We start from the raw sequence: 18,915 nt of genomic DNA on the forward strand, positions 1-18,915 counted from the left end.
GAAATATTCTTTAGTCCTTCGTAAGTACTTAAGAATATTCTTGACCGCTATCTAGTGACTTTCACCTGGATCTGACTGGTATCTGCTCGTCATGCTCAAAGCATATGAGACATCAGGTCGAGTACATAGCATGGCGTACATGATCGATCCTATGGCTGAGGCATAAGGGATCTGATCCATGCGATCTCTCTCCTCTCTAGAAGAGGGACCTTGAGTCTTCGAAAGACTCACGCCATGTGACATTGGCAGAAATCCCTTCTTGGAATTCTGCATGGAAAACCGAAGGAGTACCTTGTCAATGTATGTACTTTGACTTAGGCCAAGCAATCTCTTAGATCTATCTCTATAGATTTGTATCCCTAGAATGCGGGATGTCTCACCTAAGTCCTTCATTGAGAAGCAACTCCCTAGCCAGGTCTTGACAGACTGAAGCATAGGGATGTCCTTCCCAATGAGTAGTATGTCATCCACATACAATATGAGGAAGACAACTATGTCCCCTACAACCTTCTTGTAGACACAAGGCTCATCTTCGTTCTTGATGAAACCAAATTGTTTGATCGCATCATCGAATCAAAGATTCCAGCTCCGAGAAGCTTGCTTTAGTCCATAAATGGACCTATAAAGTTGCATACTCTACTAGTATCTTGTGAATCTACAAAACCCTCGGGTTGTGTCATGTACACATCCTCGAGTAGGTTTCCATTCAGAAACGCGGTTTTGACATCCATCATCATATCTCATAGTCATGGTAGGTGCAATAGCAAGCATGATCCGAATGGACTTAAACATCGCATCGGAGAAAAGGTTTCATCATAGTCAATACCATGAATCTGCTTGAAACCTTTAGCTACCAAGCGACCCTTATAGATAAGTCCATCCATGTCAGTCTTTCTCTTAAAGACCCACTTGCACCCAATGGATTTTACCCCTTCAGGTGGATCAACCAAAGTCCATACTTGGTTGGTGTACATGGATTCCATCTCGGATCTCATGGCTTCTAGCCATTTCTCGGAATCTGGTCTCATCACAGCTTCTTGATAGGTGGTAGGCTCATCCTCTATGAGCACAATGTCATCATGGTCAGACAAGAGAAATGAGTATCTCTCAGGCTGACGACGTACCCTATCAGACCTGCGAAGAGGTATGTCTACTTGAACCGGTTGTTGTTCCTCAACTCCTTGTGGAACAACATCATCCACAACACTTTGTGGTTCCAGTTCAATTTCCATTGAGGCATTAGTGCTATTGTTCGCATCTTGAACTTCTTCAAGATCGAACGCGCTCCCACTAGTCTTTCTAGAAACAAAGTCCCTTTCTAGAAAGACCCCAGTCTTTGCCACAACTACCTTGTGCTGACTGGGAATGTAGAAGTAATATCCCTTAGTTTCCTTGGGATATCCAATGAAATAGCACTTGTCGGATTTGGGTCCTAATTTGTCTGAGACTTGACGTCTAACGTAAGCCTCACAACCCCAAATCCTCATGAAAGACACCTGGGCATCTCTCCCAGTCCATATCCTATATGGTGTCTTTATCACGACCTTTGATGGAACTCGGTTGAGTATGAAAGCTGCCGTGTCTAGAGCATATCCCCATAGATATGTCGGAAGATCATGTGACTCATCATAGATCATACCATATCTAATAGGACGATTCCTCCTTTCGGATACACCATTCCTTTGTGGTGTTCAGGAGGAGTGAGTTGGATAGAATCCCACACTCGGCTAGGTAGTCACGAAACTCATGGCTAAGGTATTCTCCACCTCGATCTGATCAAGTATCTTAATACTCTTGCCAGTTAAGATACTTCATTCTTGAATTCTTTGAACTTTTCAAAGGATTCAGACTTATGTGTCATCAAGTACACATAATCATATCTACTGAAGTCATCAGTAAATGTGATGAAGTATCTATAACCGCCTCTAGCAGCAATATTGAAAGGGCCACATACATCACTATGTATGAGTCCTAACAAATCAGTTGCTCTCTCGCTATGCCCACGAAAGAGGGTCTTGGTCATCTTGCCTCGTAGGCATGACTCGCATATCTCATATGATTCTAAATCAAATGAGTCCAGCAAACCATCCTTATGGAGCTGGGATAAGCGCTTGTCATTTATATGACCTAAGCGACAGTGCCAGAGGTAGGTTTGGTTCATGTCATTTGACTTGAACCTCTTGGTACTAATGTTATAGATAGGGCTCTCAAGGTCTAGAATATAGAGTCCGTTTATTAGTGGTGCACTACAATAGAACATATCTTTTAAATAAACAGAACAACATTTATCTTTTATTATAAAAGAGTATCCTTTCTTGTCTAAACAAGAAACTGAAACTATGTTCTTAGTAAGAGCAGACACATAACAACAATTATCTAAATCTAGTACAAGCCCAGAGGGCAAAGATAGCTGATAAGTTCCTACAGCAACAGCAGCAACCCGTGCTCCATTGCCTACTCGTAGGTCCACCTCGCCCTTTGCCAATGCTCTGCTATTTCTCAGCGCCTGCACATCAGTACAAATGTGAGAAGCACATCCAGTATCTAATACCCATGATGTAGAAATAGATAGATTGACTTCTATAACATATATACCTGAAGTGGAAGTCTCACTTCGCTTCTTCTTTAGATCCTCCAAGTATACCTTGCAGCTCCTTTAGGCTTCAGTGCCTTGCCTTTGCCCTTGGTTTGGGACTTTCCCTTACCTTTGGGCTTGCCCTTGCCCTTGTGCTTTTGGACCATCAGAATGGGCTTAACCTTCTTAAGGTTAATCTCAGCAGTTCGTAACATACTAAGTAGCTCGGGCAGTGGCTTGTCAATCTCGTTCATGTTATAGTTGAGAACGAATTGACTATAGCTATCCGGCAAGGACTGCAAGATCAAGTCAGTGGCCAGCTCTTGGCCAAGTGGGAACCCCAGTCTTTGTAGGTTCTCTATGTACCCAATCATCTTGAGTACATAAGGACCTACAGGAGCCCCATCTGACATCTTGCACTGAAACATTGCCTTAGAGATCTCAAATCTCTCATGCCTCGCTTGTCCACGATATAGTTAGCGAAGATGCTCAACCATATCGTGGCGCCCATCAACTCGTGTTGCTTCAAGCTCGAGTTCATGGTCGCGAGCATTAAACAGGACACATCTAATGCGCGTCTTGATGCTTCTTGTAAGCATCTTTGTCACGGGGCATTGGCGGGAGGAGCCTCCAGAATGGGTACTCCAGAACGCAGTTTACGTTCTGGGTGAGAACTATTCTCAAGTTCTTGCATCAGGAAATTCGCTCCGTTGAGCTTGTCCTTCTCAAGGACAGATCGCAGAGAGAAGGAATTCGTGTTCGACGTCATGGTCATCTACAACAGAAAAATTTGTAGAAAAAAATATCATATTCTTTTAAAAATCATTTAATTAGGCCTTTAACTAAATGATGCTCCCACTGAATACTATAATTCATGTGGGACAAGATCCACATCATACTAATCCTTGAGTTAGCTTTGGCTAATACGCCCAAGGCTTAGTATGATCGGTAGGTAACGATTACCAATTACATCTCTATGCAACTCTTGTTTATAGAATCAATATCCGCATTTATATTAAAACTCGAGTTAGCTTTGGCTAATACGCCCGAGAGTTAATATAGATGTGATTTTGACCTATATTTTCCAACCGTTGGAATAATGCCTATAGTTGACTCGATCCAACCGAGTAACTAGGAATACTCAATCTAATTGAGTTTGTATTCACTCATGCGTTGATAGACGGGACCAAGATTGTCCCTCCGTACCCTACCAAGATAATATATATTGCTCTGCTTTGGCAAATTCAACAATACATGTGATCGAGGTAGTGATAGGTATCACGGCACGGTTAGGCATTTAGAATTGGTTCGATCGAGATCTAATCTAATCGAAAAAGGATGCATCTTGTGCACGACTTAGATCTAATCTAATCGCAAGGGTGCATCATGTGCACGACTTAGATCTAATCTAATCGTAAGACACTAATTAATTAACTACTTATTAAATATGCATCACATACACAAGCAATTAATTAATCTATTTGTGATTTAGTCATGGCCCTACTACGATCTTCTCAAGCCAATGAGAAGATCGATTGGTCAACCTAGGGTCAACAGCTTCTCCAAGCTTCTCCCTTTGACCACCTTGTGTTGCTCGTGCCCGCCTCGGAACTCCGTCTCGTGTGGACCCTCCACCGCTCCAATTTGTACATTACAATTTGAAACTCGAGTTACATTTGAGTCTAAATCTAATTTACAACCAGAATAAGAGAAAGACACGACGCGCAGGCCGTGGAAAAAAAAAATACAGCACACACAATCATATGACGGCACGCAGGCCGTATTATGAATTACAACACAAATCCAATCTTATTGGGTATTTTGGGCCATGACTATCACAAATTAATATATAATTCAAAATTATATATTTTTCATAATTTTTCTGTAATTTTAAAAATAATTTTTACAATTTTTATGAGTAAAATTTCCCGTCGGTCCCGTTTAGCGGTTGCGGGCGCAATCGCGGAACGGATCCCCTTGCGGGGCCCAGGGGCAGCGCCCCTACCCGCGATCTAACCATCGCGAGGGTTCCTTTGCGATCCAACAGCGCCTAAACCCGCTGTCCCAAAACGATTTGGGTCGAGACATTGCCGTTTCGGAAAAATCTTCCGGGGAAGCGATTTCGGGTGCAATCGCGGAGCAAATTCCCTTGCGGGGTTAGGGGCAATGCCCCTACCCACGATCTAACCATCGTGAGTTGCTCCTTTACGATCTAATGGCACCCGACCCCGCTGTCCCAAACGGATTTGGGGCAAAACGAAGCCGTTTAAAAGAAAACTTTCTGGTAGCCGAAACCTACAAGTGCCGAGACACTTGTGCTTCGCTTCTACGGAAAAATTACTCATAAAAACTCTAAAAACTCAATTTTTACAGAAAATCACAGAAGTATATTTTTCATAAAAATACAAACGAACTCGTACAAGTCTTTGCACGTGGCTCTGATACCACTGTTGGGTTCTTCGGGCCGCGAAAACCACTTTTTCGCGTCGCGGAAACCCCGAGTCACCCAAAGCAATGGATCTCGTGCAAAGATTCGTAAACAAAAATTATCGAAAAACCTTTTTCTTGTACGAGTTTGTAAAAACTTTAGATCTACACTAGATGAGAGTTATACCTTCGAAGCGAGCCCTTTCGCGTTCCTGCTCGTCCAAGGAGTTGCCGGATCTCAAGTTGTCAAAGTAGACAACCTCTATATGTATCCACACGGACACGTAGGTGGAGAAAACCTTACGCAAAGGTGTGCTAGCACCTTGGTAAGATTCGGCCAAGGCAAGGAGGAGAGGGAGAGGAAGAGCTTCAAGAGGAGGAAGAAGAAGATACACCACTTGAATGGAAAAATGAAATCCACATGAATCCCAAAGTGGCCGGCCACTCTACCTTGTGAAAACTCCCAAATTAATTGCATTAATTGCAATTAATATGAAGTTATTAAGAAAATGGCTTTGTAACTTCCATGAGGTGGCAACCATGATGATGTGGTGCATCATCATTGGTCCACATCAATGCCAACTCACCAATGAGGTGGCATAAAGTCAAGTCAAACTTGACTTTTAAACTTCCTCTCAAGTCAAGTCAAACTTGACCAAATCTCTTCCATGGTTGATCTAATCTAACCATTTGAATCAAGCCAACTTAATATAATGAATCTAATTCATTAAATTAAGTTGATTTAATGAGTCATAATCTAAATTAGACTCATTGAATACATGAATCAACTTGAGTCCAACTCAAGTTAGCCCAATTAGGATTACTCTTAATCCAATTTGATTCATCAAATGAATCTAATCCTCTTGGTTCATCATATGAACCTAATCTCCATCTAATTGTTTTTAGTGTGTGACCCTATAGGTTCTTGTAACGTTGGCAATGCCCTAAACACATTTAGGAGCATAAGTAATGAGCGGTATCTAGCAACACATCATTACTACCCAAGTTACAAGAATGTCGAGATCCGACATCACCTTGTGACTACCAATTGTGACTCCTCACAAAATAATGACAAGTGTCCTTCTATCCTAGACATCTAGATTGATCAATATGATGCATAGACCGTGTCATCCTCTAATCAATCTAAATCTTGAACCCCAAGTAGACTCACTCAATCAAATGAGCTCAACATCTCATGTTGACTCATTTGGGCATGGTCATGCACTTAGTGGTCTCACTCTATCAAGAATATTGATGTCGCTCCCGTCATATGGGAGGGATAGATCTCATCTACATCACTCACATTCCTCTGCATAATTTGTTACATACCCGGTAATCGCCTTTATAGTCCACCCAGTTACGGGTGACGTTTGACGAAACCAAAGTACATAACTCCTTATGTAGGGATCCATGGTGACTTCAGGTCTAAGGACTAATAGTCATACTAATAGCCACATGAGAAAGTATATGACACTCATATAACGATCCATGATACTTTCTCATGGCGGGTCATTCAGTATACATTCTCCAATGTATACCCATCTGTTAGCTTGATATCTCTATATCCACGACTTGTGAGATCAAGTCATCGAGCTGACCTACATGCTAGTCTTATTGCATTAACATTGTCCCTGAATGTTAATACTCGACTAGGAATGATTTAGAGTAGTGTTCCCTACATCATCTCACTATCGATTCAACTAATCGATTGATATAGGTATGAACCTTCTACTCAAGGACGCTATTATATTTAGTCTATTTGGCACTAATACAAATAAGTATAATAACCAAACAAATGCCTTTATTAATATACAAGAATATGATACAATGAGTCCATACAATCATCAAATGATTGGCTCTAGGGCTCTAACTAACATGCACCTATCCGTACGGATGGACTACAAAGCAACCAACAATGAAGCGGAGTATGAGGCGCTTATAACAGGTCTGCAGGCTGCTCGGCATGTGGGAGCTAGCAATGTTTTAATTCATTCAGACTCACAGTTGGCCGCTCAGTAACTTTCAGGAGCATTTGAGATAAGCAATGTTAGGCTAAAGCTTTATGTGGAAGCCTTCGCCAAACTAAGGACCGGTTTCCGAGTGGTGGTGGTACCGAAGATCCCTCGGGCGGCCAATCAGGCTGCAGATGAATTGGCTAAGCTGGCCAGTTCGATATCACCAATCGTCATTGAGCAGCCAGTCGAGCAAGTGTCCCTGGTCGCCCACATTGATCGGATGGAGGGACTCACGTTCCCAAATGACTGGTGAACGGTTATAACCGAGTTTCTGAAGTCCGGAAGAACGTCGTTCGATCAGTCAGAGGCACATCTACTCAGAAGAAGAGCTGGTCGACTCGTCCTCATTGGCGACCAGCTCTACAAAAAGGCATTCTCCAGGCCTCTGCTTAAATGCGTCGGCCCGGAGGATGTGGACTATATTTTGCAAGAAGTACACCAAGGCTCATGTGGCGGGCATCTGGGCGATCATTCGTTGGCAAGGAAGATTCTTTTGGCCGTCTATTTTTGGTCGACTTTACAGGAGGGCGCCGCCCGGACAGTCGTCACATGCTTATCCTGCCAACGATACCACAGTTTCTCACATCGTCCCGCGGAAGAATTAAAAACTTCCACGGTGTCCTGCTCGTTCGATCAATGGGGCATGGATATTGTGGGACCATTTCCAATGGCGACCGGACAGCGAAAGTTCTTGCGAGTAGCAGTGGACTATTTTTCCAAGTGGATTGAAGCCGAGCCACTAGCTAAAATAACCGAGGAAATTGTCAAGAAATTTATATGGCAGCATATCATTTGTCGGTTCGGCATCCCGCGGCGGCTCATCTCCGATAATGGGAGGCAGTTCTCGAGTCAGCAGCTCAAGGAATGGTGCGAGGGGTACGACATTCAGCAAGCCTTCACCTCTGTAGCATATCCCCAAAGTAACGGGCAAGCCGAAGTCACCAATCGGGAGATCTTACGAGTTCTCTAGGCTCGGCTCGACCATGAAGGTGGCAGTTGGGTAGACGAGCTGCCCGTGGTATTATGGGCGCTCCGAACGACGCCCAAGGAGGGAACAAGAGCGACCCCCTTTCACCTGGTGTACGGTGGAGAAGTCATCGTCCTAGTAGAAGTCGGGATAGAATCCGACCGGATCAAAGTCTACGACGAGAACAATGCTGAGCGGAGACATTTGGAGCTGGACTTGGTGGACGAGAAGCGAGCCAAAGCCGTCGTTTGGTTGATGGCGTATCGGCAGAGGATGAAGAAAAACTACAATAGACAGGTAATTCCTAGATCTTTTCAGGTCGGTGATCTCGTCTGGAAGAAAGTCAAGTCGGTCGGCAACGTGACCAAGCTGGGAGCTCCTTGGGCCGGGCTGTTCAAGATTGTAGAAAATCTCCATTCGGGCGCCTATTACCTCGAGGATGAAGATGGACGGAAGCTAGAGCGACCATGGAGCGTGAATCACCTCCAGCCGTACCGAGTTGGGTTAAAGGTGTGCCATTGTAACACATAATGTTCAATCCTGTTGTATCTTTTGACCGCAGGAGTAAAATCAAAGGAACAATTTATGCCGAATGAAGACAGTCGAGCTGCAACGTTAAATCTCAGAGTCGGACCGGCGACTATAAACCCCCCCGGCCCGAAGACCATCGAGCGGCGATGTTAAATCCCAGAGTCGGACCGGTGACTATAAACCCCCCGGCCCGAAGACCGTCGAGCGGCGACGTTAAATCCCAGAGTCGGACCGACGACTATAAACCCCCCGGCCCGAAGACTTCCGAATGTCGCTCGGAAAGAATGCGTTCGAAGAAGTAACATCAACAGAATCGGAGTTTTTATATTGACTCGTCGTCTAAAAATTCAAAGACAAGCAGGCTAAAAGTAAGATTAAAGCGGATAATATTAACTCGCGGAACGGCGAGCATACAGATGAAACTTCAAAACATAGACAAAGGCAAGCTAAAGGCGCTCCTCACTCCAGGACATCGAAGGTGGGCTCAGGAATGGTTTCTAGCAGGTCGGCCAGGTCTTTTGGAGGTATAGAGGCCATCTCCGGGAGATGGCCCTTAGCCTTCAGATAGACAGTTGTTGCCCGGATGGCTTCCTCAAAGGCCAGGACTAGCCGATCGCTAAACTTCTCACCAAATTCATCCGAGCGGAAATAGTTATGCTTCATTACTGCGAAGCGGCCTGATTCGCCATCTTGGTATTCTTTAAGTGCAGCTCGGGCAGCTTCGAGAGAGTCTTGGAGATCCTTCTTATCTCCTTGAAGTTTAGCTTCAGCAGCCGATCGGCTCTCTCGCTCAGTGGATAACAGGCCAGCCAATTCTTGGACGCGTTGTTCCAGTGCTCGAGCCTGCACATTCTTCGCCTCTAAGTCAGTAACAACCCTATTTTTCATATTGGTCGCCAGCTTCATCTCTTGGTCATGAGACTTAACCTGGGCTTCAAGCCCAGCTACCCTGGTCTCCGGGCCAGAAGACTTGTGCCGCTCGGCCACCAGCAGTTTCTCCGTTTTGTTCAGCTCGGACTGAAGCGTGGCGTATGAGGGCCCCTGAGCTGTCGCCCCTCCGGAAATTTGAAGCTTCTTCAACTCTTCCTCCAGCGCAGTCAGGCGGTTGCTGACAGCGATGTTCTCCACCCAGTTCTGCGCTTAAACGAAATAATATCAAGAACCAAGTTAAATAGTCATGTAGCAGGTTGAGGAGCATACCCCGGTAGCTTGCTGCAAGTGGTTGTCGCCGAGCTGACCAGGAGTCATCAAGGTAACTCGGGCCCTCGCATCCTCCCATATTTTGGCGAGTGGTCCACGAATAGTGATCTGATGCTCCGGGGCAACTGGCCGATCAGCCGTTAGAAGAAATTCTTCTGTAGGGAGATGGAGGATGGCCTTAACCACTCGACGGCCGCTCGGATCTGACTGAGCTGAGGTTGAGCGGCCAGATGACTCGCCGAGCAGAGCGGAGATTATACCGGAGCGCCTAAGCTGAAGATGAGCTCGTGGCTGGGAATTGACGGGCTGCGCTCCAAGGGAAGCCACAAGTAGATCCAGCTGGGAGGGAGTTCGGTCCGAAGATATGGCCTCGACTGAAGCGGGGGCCGGGGTGATTGCGGCAGAGGGGGTGCCGGCCTGCTCTGTCATCGGTTCCACAAATGTAGCGGAGTGGGTGTGAAGGTCCGTCTGGCGCCATTTGCGTATTACCAATGGGGAGTCCTCGGTCGAGTGCCCCGCGTCTTCCGACGCCGGATGTCTGGCAGACGAGATAACATCACCGACCGGTTCAGTTGCAGGGATCCGAACGGCCAACTCTCCAACTGCGGGTGGAGCTTCTTCGCTTTCACCCTCGTGTGAGCCGACCGGTTCGATGCCCAGATCGGCCATCTCCTTAGCTGCCACCGCCTCTACCTCGGCAGCTTTCAACCTCATCCGATCAGTAGCCTTGGCATGCCACATGATGTCGGCTGCATAAAAGAAGAATAAATCAGTTAGATTAAAAGGAAGGGGGATGAGGAAAACGCTTACCCATGCTGCTCGGAAGCTTCGTTTGGATCGGGTTCAATCCGAATATGTACAACACCCCCTCGCAAAGCAGCTTGTGGATGTTGAATCTCTACCCGGCCAGCAGATTGGCTGCGTGGAGGTAATCTGGCTGGCTCTTGTATTTACCAAGGTCCGACAGGCTCGGCACAGTGGTCTGCCATTTAGTGCGGAAAGATGGCCGCTTGGGAAAACGAAGGTAGAAGTAGTTTTCCTTCCAATGTTTAATCGAGGTCGGCATCTTGTCGAAGAAAACAAGACCGATCCGTAACTGGAAGAGAAAAGTGCCCCACTCGGACTGTTTAGGATAGTAGAAATAGTGGAAAGTCTTGGGAACTAAGGGGATGTCGTGCAGCCTAAAGAGGACAACTACCCCGCACAGCAACCTAAAGGAGTTAGGGACGAGTTGACCGAGCGGGAGGCGGAAGTAGTTGCACACCTCAAGGATGAATAGGAAAACGTAGATCGGCCATAAACTGGTCTAAAAAAAAGCAAACAGTGTCGATCGGAGGATCATGTGGCCGATCGGAGGGGGTGGCTAGTATTAGTTCATGGTCAGATGGAAGTTCAAAGGTTCGGGTGAGGCTCAGCGCATCCCTCTCGTCGAACCGGCTCTCTGTGGTGGTATACCAGAGGCCGGGGGCGAGGTCGGACTAGCGAGAGGAACTAGCCATTGGTGATAAGGGCCGAAGTAAGAGATGGCAAAGGTTAAGGAGAATGGCTGAAACAGTGTCTAAGGGGGGCGCGAATACGACGAGAGTGCAAAGAAAAACGCAAAAGAACTTAAAGGAGAGGAGCGAGGGAGCCTTACAGAAGATATGACCGAAGGAGGAGGCGAGGGATCACCAGAGCACAGAGAAACGATTTCGCTGGAACACTGAACGAGATTAAGTGGAAGCACTCGGATGCGCACATGCGATAACGCGAAGCGGCTGGGGAAGAGGAGATGCCCTTATAAACGTTGGGCTCGATCGACCGGAGCCGTCTGATCCAGGTCACGAGATCCGAGGAGCAAATTCGACCGTCAAATTCGAAAAGTCAAAGGTCACATCAGCCCTGACAGCTCGAGCGAGCGGTGATGGCTGCGCGACCACGTGACGCCCTCTCACAGGTCGCATTTAATGAGCATCATTATGTGGGCATGATTGCGTGCTCAGCCTTAATGGCGTTGATTTGCACAAATCCTTAGGAGTTTCTAGGAATACCAGCATTGACCACTGCCGGAGCGGCGTGACAACCACCGGCAAACAAAATTTGCCAAGTGCTAATCGGTGACGTGCCGATCGGCATCACCCATTTGCGTAGTCCCCGATCGGATAAACACTAACATCGGTAGCCAAGTGGCAGACACGCCACCGAGCCAACGGTCCAATCAGTCGGACTTGCCGCCTCCTTCGACTAGACTTAAAAAGTAGGCACGTGATCCGGTGGTAAGGATCGGGGGCCCACAGAGGAAGGGGTCGATGACACGGGAGAGTCAAAGGTTCGGTCGAGCAGGGAGGAAGTCTCCTGGCCGACCGGCCTGAGTAGACCCTGGGTCGGCACGAAGACAGCTCGACCTCGGGTTGAGCTTCCGACGCTCACAAGCTCCTTTATAGAGGAACCACTATGCCGAGTAGCTAAGCTGCTCAGTCGAACTGCAGAACAACTAGTCGGTGCCCCATCCGAGTATGTGACCGAGCGGCCGTCTCGCCCGGTCCGAGGTGCGTGTATACCCGGGCGCCCTGGAGGCCAAGCGATCAGCCCGACCGGCCCAATTAGAGACAAAGAGCTTAGAAGAAGACAAAAGGGGTAGCTAGTGATATCATTCTCGAGACGTCTCCCGCCGACAAGCAGCATGGTCGGCGGCCGGGCCATACCAAGGATCGTACGGAGGAAGTTTCCGCTGCCATGACAGAGATATGCTCGAACAATTGCGGTATGGCGTCAGACATGCTTTTCTGACACAGTCATTCTAAGGTATGCTTTGAGGAACGTGCACGCCTCAGGAAGCGTACACACGCCTCTCCGGGGTCCTATATAAAGACCCCCGGACTTCGACGGAGGTATGATTTTTCTCCTAATCTACTGTAGCCACAGTCTCTATTCTGCCTCTGTTTCTTCTGGCCATCGCCTGACTTGAGCATCGGAGGGTCATCGTTGGGAACCCCTTTTTGGCCCGACTTTGTTGCAGGTTCATCGGAGGCTTACGTCACTGTGAAGATCACCTGGGAGCAGCAGAGAGCGCCACGTCCCCAGTTTCCATCGACTCAGTGCACGGACAGGATCAAGTTTGTTTGGCAGAACATCATATGTCGGTTCGGCATTCCACTCCAGTTCGTATCAGATAATGGGAGACAATTCGTCGGTCAGGGGCTCAGAAAGTGGTGTGAGGGATATGACATCCAACATGCCTTCACCTCTATGGCCTGCCCCCCAGGGCAATGGACAAGCCGAAGTCATCAATTAAGAGATCCTCAGAGTTCTACACACTCGGCTCGACCACGTCGGAGGCAGCTGGGTCGACGAGCTCCCCAGTATGTTGTTGACCTTTCACATGACCCCGAAGGAGGGGACTGGCATAACCCCCTTCCACTTGGTATATGGCGGTGAAGCAGTCATCCCCGTGGAGGTCGGAGTAGAATTCGATCGAGTGCAGTACTACGATGAAGGAAACGCCGAACGGAGGCTCATGGAGCTCGACTTGGTGGACGAAACGCAGGTGAAAGTAGTTGTTTGGCTAACGACGTACCGACAATGGATGAAGCAAAACTACAATCGAAGGGTGATCCCAAGGTCCTTCCAGGTTCGCGATCTCGTATGGAAGAAAGTGAAGTCGGTCGGCGATGTCACTAAGCTCGAAGCCCCATAGGCGGGACCTTTTAAGGTCGTGCAAAAGCTCCGCTCAAGCGCCTACTACTTGGAAGATGAGGAGGGAAGGCAGCTCGAGAGGACATGGAGCACGAATCATCTCCAATCCTATAGGGTTGGATGAGAGGTGCACGAGTGAATACATATATTTTCGTATGTTTGTATGTTTCCCAAACACAGGGCAAATATGAATAAAAGTGAAGAATGCTACTCTTGAGATGTGTTTTCCTCAACGGTCGAGCGGTAATATGAATAAAAGCGAAGAATTCTACTCTTGAGATGTGTCTTCCTCAACGGTCGAGCGGTGACCTTAAACCCTAGTCTACACTAACGGTCGAGCGGCGACCTTAAACTCTGGTCTACACCAACGGTCGAGCGATGACCTTAAATCTTGGTCTACACCAATGGTCGAGCGACGACCTTAAACCTTGGTCTGCATCAACGGTCGAGCGGCGATCTTAAACCCTAGTCTTCGTCCATTCTACATCAATGGTCGAGTGGCGACCTTAAACCCTAGTCTAGATCAACGGTTGAGCGGCGACCTTAAACCCTTGTCTTCACCGACGGTCGAGCAGTGACCTTAAACCCTTGTCTTCACCGACAGTCGAGCGGCGACCTTAAACCCTTGTCTTCACCAACGGTCGAGAGGCAACCATAAACCCTAGTCTACATCAACGGTTGAACGGTGACCTTTAACGCTTGGCTCGATAAGCGGTCAAGCACCGGTCTTATAATTCAAGAGAGATGAACGACCGACCATGAATACGAGCAACTCAAAAGCTCCAAGTCTTCAAAATGCGATGACCGTTCGAGATTATGCTCCTACCGATCAGAAGGTCACGAAGTAGGCGATAAGTAGCTCACAATCTCACTCGAGGGTTTGCGCGACAACACGAACCAAAATACGATTCAAATCAAAAGGGGACAAACGCATAATAAAAGATCGCCAAACGGGCGATCATTCATTAATACTTGAAAGATTACAAACATATCCCAAGAGGGTTACAAACATAATCACTCGAAGAAAGCTCACTTTAGATAATCCAAGGCATCATTGGGCAATGATTTAATCAGCTTATCTGGGTTGATGACCTTACTCGATAAAGCAGCAGAGATGTAGCCGCCTATCTGGAGTTGGCCGAACATCCCTTCAATCGCTAGGTTGAACAGGCGAAGTGCCCGGTCAGCGACCTTGTTATTGAAAACGTCCGAGCGGATGTAATTCCTCTTCATAGCCTTAAACTGCTAGGCTCGACATCTTGATAAGTTTTCAAGGCCGCTCGGGAGGCCTCCAGCTCGTCCTTCTTGGTAGCCAGCTCATCATTTTTTGCGGAGAGTTGGCCTAGAAGGGTAGTTTCTTCACCGACTTTGCAGTTCGGCGACCAAAAACTCTTCGGCTTCTTTAAGTTTCTTAGCGAGGGCCCAAGCCTCTTTATTCTTCAAGTCCAAGTCTTCAATGACCCGGAGTTTCCTCGCATTGGTCGATTCGATCTTAGCGTCAAAGGTGGTGACTTGCTTATTAAGTCGAGCCAGCAGAGAGGCCTGCTCTGTGCTCTTACCCCGCTCGGCCTCAAGCAGCACAGTGCTCTTCGCTAGATCGACCCTTAGCTTAGCCACCTCAGTATTTGTCTGCTCCTGAGATGCGGAGGATTGGTCGCTCGACGCTTTTAGCTTCTTGACTTCCTCCTCCAAAAATGTGAGTCTTTGGCACATGACCAGACTCTCTACCCAATACTACGAATAACCAGGAAAGTATAAGCGTCCCAATACTACGAATAACCAGGAAAGTATAAGCGTCAACCAGGGATAAATTGAGAAAATACAATAAGACACAACACTTATCCTAGTGGACATCTGGGTGTGGATGTCCGCAAGCCCCCCCCCCCCCCCCCCCCGAGTCATCATCGTTGCATGGGCTCGAACGTCATCCCATATCTAGGCGAGCGACCCCTGGATAATTATTTGGTGCTCGGGGGCTCGAGATTCAACACTAGCCGACTCATGCCATTCTTCAGTCGGTAGATGGAGAACCACCGTTATATGGCGCTGGCTGCTCGGGGCTGACTAGGCCGAGGTCGCTCTCCCGAACGGTCGAGACGAGGATGCCGGATGGATGCCGGATTTTTTAACCTTCAATGGTGGTGGCATGAAGGCCACTGGTGGCGCAGAGAGTCCCTTGTGGAAGGTCGTATGATGATGATGTCCGATCAGACGACGTGGGGGCGACAGTCTCTTGAACAAAAGCGGGGATTAAAGTTTCAACCTGTTCGACGGACCGCACCATCGAGGATGCGGAGCGTGATGAGGGCTCCACCCGGCACCTCTTATGCTTAATCAGCATCTCTTCTGAGGAGGCCAAGCCCGACACCCCCTCGACCTGAACAACCGGAAGCCGTTCGGAGGGAGGGTGTGATCCACCAGCAGCTTCACTGCTTGGCGTCCGGCTGGCTGCCCCTTCGCTCACCAAGACTGGAGCCGCTTCGCTCTCGTCTTGTGGGTCTTCTTGAGAGCCGATCGGCTGCAGACCGCAACTCTCTAACTCCTCCATAATCGTTGTGTTGATCGTGACATCTGCAAGCTTAGCCTTGACAGCCAGACACGCACGTAGCATGACTTCAGCTGCAAAAGAGGAAGAAAAAACAGTTAAAATCAAAGGAAGGAGTGAAGGAGTTGCATACCTAGGCTGGACGGAAGCCGAGTGTGGATTGGACTCAGGCCAAAAATGTAGAGGACACCCTCCAACAGCAATTTGTGAATGTCATACTTCTGACCGGCCAACACTAAAACTGCGTTGAGGTAGTCTGATCGACTCTTGTACTGTTTCAAGGGAGGTTGACTCGCCACTTCGAGCTGCTAGTGGGTCAGGAAGTCTGGCCGCTCGGGAAGGCGTACAAAAAAGAAGTATTCCCTCCAATGCTTGTTGGAGGTCGACATTTTGTCAAAGAAAACTAAGCTCACTCGGGCTTGGAAAAGAAAAGTCCCCGACTTGGACAATTTCGGGTAATAAAAATAGTGAAAAATCTGGGAAGTGAGAGGAATGTTATGCAGGCAGAATAGAACAACTACCCCGCACAACAGCCGAAAGGAGTTCGACACTAATTGATGAAGGAAGATGTAAAAGTATTTACAAATGACGGGAAAGAAGAGATGAATAGGAAACCACAGACTGGCGGTAAACTGATCCCTAAAAAATGTAAGACAGTCGGGCGACAGAGAGTTTGGCCGATCGGAAGGAGAAGGAAGAACAATTTTGTATCCAGAAGGAAAATCAAAGGCGGCGGTCAGCCTCTCAGCATCACCAGCATCAAACTTGGACTTAGTAGAGATATACCAAAGCCCAGGGATGCCGACAGACGGTTGTGTGGAACTCGCCATCGCAAAAAACACAAAGGCAATGAAAGGATGCGAGCGGAAGGAAGACTACTGGAAGAATATCGCCGGAATATAGAAAGAAACGTCGAAAAACTTGAAGACGGGTGTGATTAGAAGGAAGCCTACTAGAAGGTCGCCGGAGGAGCAGGAAATGAGGAATGTCGTTGGAGCACAGACGGAGTTATCGCCGAAGAGCTCGAAGACGGAGATGCGAAGGAGGAGGAGGCAACGTACACGGGTTTATAAGTCTCGGGGTCGGATAACCTGAGTTGTCCGATCTAGGTCGCGGAAACCCAGGTAGAAATCGGGTCGTTGAATTTGAAATGGCAAACGTCATATCACCACCGGATATCCGCCTATCACGGTAAGCGTGCAGCGGCAGCGGGCGGGACATGTGGCGCCTCGCCATAGGCCAACATTTAATGAGGGCAATTAAAAGGCATGGGGGCGTGCTCAGCCATAATATGCAGAGATTTGTACGATTTCCTAGAAAGATGGGTGACGTAAGCCTGAATTGCACTCGCCCAAGATAGTGCAAGAAAAGGTTTCCAAGTATGAAGGTTTGTTGTGCCGATCGGCTTAAGGGAGCAGACGTATGTCCGAACGACAATCTTCAACAAGCCAACTGGCAAAGAGCGGTCACATAGCCGACCATTGCACCACGTTTGCCCGATCAGAAACCATGGAGTGTCAAAGCCAATCGGGGGGAAAGCTACACAGATAATTTTGTCCAGTCAATCGGACTTGCAACCTCCTTCGACTAGACCTGAGGGGGAGGCATGTGATACGGTGATAAGGAGGAGCCCCACCCCGCGGAGGATAGTTGTCACGATAGAAGTCAAAGTCAAGGCGGACAATGCTCAGATATCACCAGTCGGTCGGGTGATCATGCCCGACCGGGGGCAGAAGGTTCCGGGACGATCCTGGGTGGAGAAGGTTCCGATTTGATTCCGACTTTGACATAGGGAGGTGTCAAATGACTGACGCTCAATGGAGTATTAGGCACCGGACAGAGGAGGAGACGATGCGTAGAAGACGGGTCAATCGGCTACCTTGATCGGCCAGGAAGCATGACTCAATATTGGTAGAGCAGAACTTGGGCCGAGCGGACCTGACACAAGAACAGGGGAGTTTCGGTCAAACGGACGAGACACAAGAACAGTGGAGTTACGACCGAGCGGACGAGACACAGGAGTAGTGAAGCTCCGGCCGAGCGGCCAACCCGCTCGGCCTAACAGCATACTCCCGCTATTATCCATCGACATCCTTTTGGGAGTTAGTACCGCTGATACCGAGCATGGACAACCAGAAGATCGTACGACGGAAGCTTCCACTGTCACTTCAGAGATATGCTCGGCCTGTTAAGGTACTGTGTCAGGGACACTTTACTGACAAGTTTTTTCAGGAAAAACTTTGGGAAGCGTGCTCGCCTTGGGGAGTGTGCCCACGTACTACAGGAGCTCTATATAAAGGGGGGTCTAAGTATCGGCGGAGGTATACAATAGACATTGTTCTTGCTACTGTTCATTCTTGTTGTTGCTCCGCCTAGATCATTGTCGGTGACTGACTTGAGCGTCGGAGGGCCAATGCTAGGGATCCCTTCCCTGGCTCGGCATTGATGTAATATATGTTGTAGGTCGGAGCGGAGTCTACAGGCGATCAGCGGGTGCACCATATCCCCAGCTTTCCATCTCATCAACTTTTGGACATGATCATTTGTGATAAGGGGAGTATTGAAAGTTATCATGAATATAAATGAGGGTCAATTGGATATTGAGTTGCTTTAAAGTTAAGAAGGGTCAACGAGGCCATCCGCTTTTCGATTGAGCCGATCTATCAAAATCGACCGGTCAGTCTCCCAAGATCGACCCGCCAGGGCTGGCCCACTAGTCATCCTGGCCAAGCCAACCCATTAGCGCTAACTCCTTAGTCTTCCAAGGCTGATATGCCAAAGCCAAGTAGCCAACCAACCAATCTTCTAAGGTCGTCTCGCCAGGGCTAACCCGCCAGTCTTCCCAGCCAAACTGACCCGCTAGAGCCGACCGGTCAGTTTTCCAAGGCCAATATGCCAAAGCTCACCAACTAATCTTCCAAGGCCAACTGGCCAAAGCCGAAAGACCAGTCTTCGAAGGCTAACCTGCTAGTCAGTCCAG

Source organism: Zingiber officinale, chromosome 7B (genome assembly GCF_018446385.1).
Source record: "Zingiber officinale cultivar Zhangliang chromosome 7B, Zo_v1.1, whole genome shotgun sequence".
Taxonomy (NCBI): domain Eukaryota; kingdom Viridiplantae; phylum Streptophyta; class Magnoliopsida; order Zingiberales; family Zingiberaceae; genus Zingiber; species Zingiber officinale.